Source organism: Cyprinodon variegatus, unplaced genomic scaffold, assembly GCF_000732505.1.
Source record: "Cyprinodon variegatus isolate N-32 unplaced genomic scaffold, C_variegatus-1.0 Scaffold1882, whole genome shotgun sequence".
NCBI classification, from domain to species: Eukaryota; Metazoa; Chordata; class Actinopteri; order Cyprinodontiformes; family Cyprinodontidae; genus Cyprinodon; species Cyprinodon variegatus.
In genome coordinates, this window is record NW_015152335.1 from 62,064 (window position 1) to 65,848 (window position 3,785).

A 3,785-nucleotide genomic window follows, 5' to 3' on the forward strand; every position below is an offset into this window, starting at 1 on the left:
AATTGGTAGTCTGATGTATTATGCAGTAAATGTGCATGTTAATGTTTGTTATGACACAATGTTGGTGGTTTTACACAGAACTTATACAATTTCACAATAAAACTAAGTTGTGTGATCAGTTTAATTTAAAGAAGATTTAGATATATGCAATAAAATTCCTGTAAACAACAAAAATTTTAACAGATCAATTAAGATTCTTTAACCTTTAGCATGCCACGGCCAGTAGGAGCTTTCATGTTCTTTGTAGTCAGGGTATTGAACAGGTTGGAATGGAATGAAAATGCTGAAATGATAATGCATTTCTTAATCAATTGACATTTTTGTAAAAGTCATGCATCATCTGCATAGAAGGTGAGTCACTGTGTGGGTGTCTTTAGAAGGAAAACTTAAACAGCCGTTTTACCAATTCAAATGATAAACTAATTTGAATTAGTTTCCACACAGATTACAAATTGTTATTCCGAATATGAAACCTTGAATTATATCGAATGTAACTGTGTGTCATAACAATCAATGCAGTTTTAAGCAGTACATAATTCAAACACAAACTGAATTAAATTAAACATCCAGTATTAAAGCATGGTTTTTTATGTTTGTTTTACAGCGATGGGTCCAGCTGTGTTGGGTCTTCTGCTTTCAGCGTCGCTATTGTCCAGTAGTGATGGTGGAAAAGTTCTAGTATTCCCAGTGGATGGAAGTCACTGGCTGAACATGAAAATAATTCTGGAGGCCTTACATTCCCGGGGACATGAAATAACAGTATTTCGCTCCTCAACCAGTTGGTATGTTTCGGAATTTTCCCCCCTTTACACATCCATTACGATCGCCCAGGATCAGCCCCAAAACATCGAGAGCCAAGATGTCATGACGTCTTTTCTGGACAGGTCAATGGAGATCCGTCGACATGAAGGGACACTATGGGCTTTTTTTGAGTTTTACAGGAACTTGTTCGAGTTGTTTGGAGAAAACCAGAAGGATGTGGCAAAGATTGTCGTCAGTATCTTTGAGAATAAAACACTGCTCAGACAGCTAAATGAAACTGGGTATGATCTTTTTCTGACGGACCCTGCTTTCCCAGCAGGAGTTTTGCTGGCTCACTATCTACACCTTCCCTTGGTTTTCAATGTACGCTGGATTTTTAGTGGAGAGGGTCATTTTGCAATAGCCCCTTCTCCACTGTCCTACATTCCTGCAGTGTTTTCCCACTTCTCTGACAAAATGCACTTTTTCCAAAGAGTCCACAATTTCATATTTCACGGCATGTTAGTCTACATGCACTACTTTGTCTCTGATCCACCTTACCAGGCCATCTGTGATAAATACTTTGGAAACAACGTCAACACCTTGTCTCTGATGCAAGCAGCCGATCTCTGGCTAATGCGGGTTGATTTTACCTTTGAGCTCCCTCGACCCACCATGCCCAATGTCATCTATATCGGAGGGTTCCAAGGAGAACCTTCCAAGTCCCTGCCATCAGACTTGGAGGACTTTGTGCAGAGCTCTGGTGAACATGGAGTTATTGTAATGACTCTTGGCACTCTGTTGAGTGACCTCGGCCCCGAGGTTTCAGAAACCTTTGCATCAGCATTTGCCAAACTCCCTCAGAAAGTGGTGTGGAGACATGTCGGTAAACGACCAATTACTTTAGGGAACAACACCATGCTGGTTGAATGGTTACCTCAAAATGATCTCCTTGGCCATGCCAAAACAAAGATATTCATCACACACGGTGGCACAAATGGCGTCTATCAGGCCATCTATCATGGCGTACCAGTTCTAGGTATTCCGCTTATCTTTGACCAGCATGACAACATCATCCGTCTCAAGTCCCGTGGTGCTGCTGAAATAGCTGATGTGACAACAATCACCGTCGACTCCCTAACCAGTGCTTTACAGAACATTTTGGATCCAAATAAGCCGTACAAGCAGAACATGATCAAACTATCACAGCTTCATCATGACAAGCCGATGAAACCCATTGACAGTGCAGTATTTTGGATAGAGTATGTCATGAGGCATCGGGGTGCAGCGCATTTGCGCTCCGAGTCCTACAAGATGGACTGGTTCGCTTATCATTGTCTAGATGTGATGGTGTTCTGTGTTGCCGTTGTGTTGCTTTTCATCTTAATGCTATGGGTTTCATTTCGAAGCTGCATTAGCACCTTTGTAGGACAGAGGAAGTCTAATTTTGCTTAGAGGAAGTGATAATGAAATCAGAGAACAGAATGATAGCTATGCAACATGTTTAAGCTTTTCTTTGAATTAATAAAAATAACCAAAATACTGTTTATTCTAAATTGATGAAAAATGCAAGAAAAAACAAGCTACTTTGTTACTAATTTAACATATTCATTCAATTAACAATTAGATTCTGTGTTAAATGGCTTAGTGTTGTTATATTTAGCCTTCATAATGAAGCTTAAGTAAAAATTCAGACTGAAAGACTGAACTTAGTCACTGTTTGATGCATTGTTGCCACTGTTGGTGGAATGCTTAATCATAAAATCCTTATTTTCTTTGCTTAGGTTATATTCCTCATTTGAATAAAACTCTCAAATTGTCTTCTGTGTGAGTCTTTTATGGTTATATTGACATTTATATTCTGACACATGCAATAAAATCTTAAACTTCAGATACAACCCAAATTTTGATGACCCCTCATTCTTTATGGTCTCTTGAAACATTCAGATACTTCTTTTATTATTGGGGCCGATTTCAACTTTGGCCTAAATGAGGAAATAGGCTTAACACAAAAGGAGCTCAACGCATTTTACAGTCAATACATATAGTAAAGTTAGACTTTGTGATGCATGTTGCTCTCTTCATCTTAATAGCAAAGAATATACTTTTTTTTCTCACATGTTCATCACCTTCAGTCTTGTTTAGATCATTTCATAGTCAGCAGCTTTCTGTTGAATAACATCTCAGACTCCAAGATTCACCCAACTACTGTCAGTGACATTGCTCCTGTTTCTTTAAACCTGGAAATTAAGAAAGAAAATATTCAAAGTAAAGGCTGGTTGTTTAGTACATCATTGCTTAAAGTTGTAGATTTTATTCAATATCTTAGAGAAACATGGGCTTCATATTTAGAATATTATGATCTCCCTGGAGCATAAGCATATTTTCTCTGGGAAACTAGAAAGGCAGTAATAAGAGATTAAATAATCTCAATCTCATCACATAGGAAGAAAATAGAAAATCTAAAGATTCACAAACTAAAGGAAACAGATTGTTGGGAGTCACATTGGAAGAATAAGCAATAAGTAAAATGTGCAAATCAAAAATAGAACAAATATGTTTGTATGTCCTGGGTCCTTTAGGGTGAGTCTGGGGCCGCCCAAACCTGCTATTAATCATATTTTCCTTCTGAAGAAGCTTTGTGAATCATAATAAAAATTGAACTTTATTAATCTCACACTGGAGAAATTCACCTCTGTACTTATCCCATCCCCTGTGGGGAGCAGTGGGCTGCCATTGTGTAACACCCGGGGAGCAGTGTGGGGTTAAGGGTCTTGCTCAGGGACCCAGAGTAAGGGTCTCTGGGAGTTGGGCTGTAACTCAGAAAATCTGGATTCAAAGCACAATGCCCTAGCTCTTTTCCCAAAGCTATATAAGCAAAGCAGAACACAAAAAGAAAGAAATGGAAGCAGTATCAGACCGCTGCAAATCTACAACGCCTAGGGACGCACCTCTTAAGCTCAAAGAGAAGACAGACCAGAGATGCAGCCAAGAGCCTTTATGGAAGACAGCCAGATATCCACACTGCAAAAAATCTAAATCTA

At 38.9% G+C, this 3,785-nt stretch overlaps 1 pseudogene; it reads left to right on the forward strand.

Moving 5' to 3' along the window:
* LOC107104780 overlaps positions 1-2,548 on the forward strand; it is a 7,997-nt pseudogene extending 5,449 nt beyond the window's left edge.
* Positions 2,549-3,785: the final 1,237 nt, after the last annotated feature.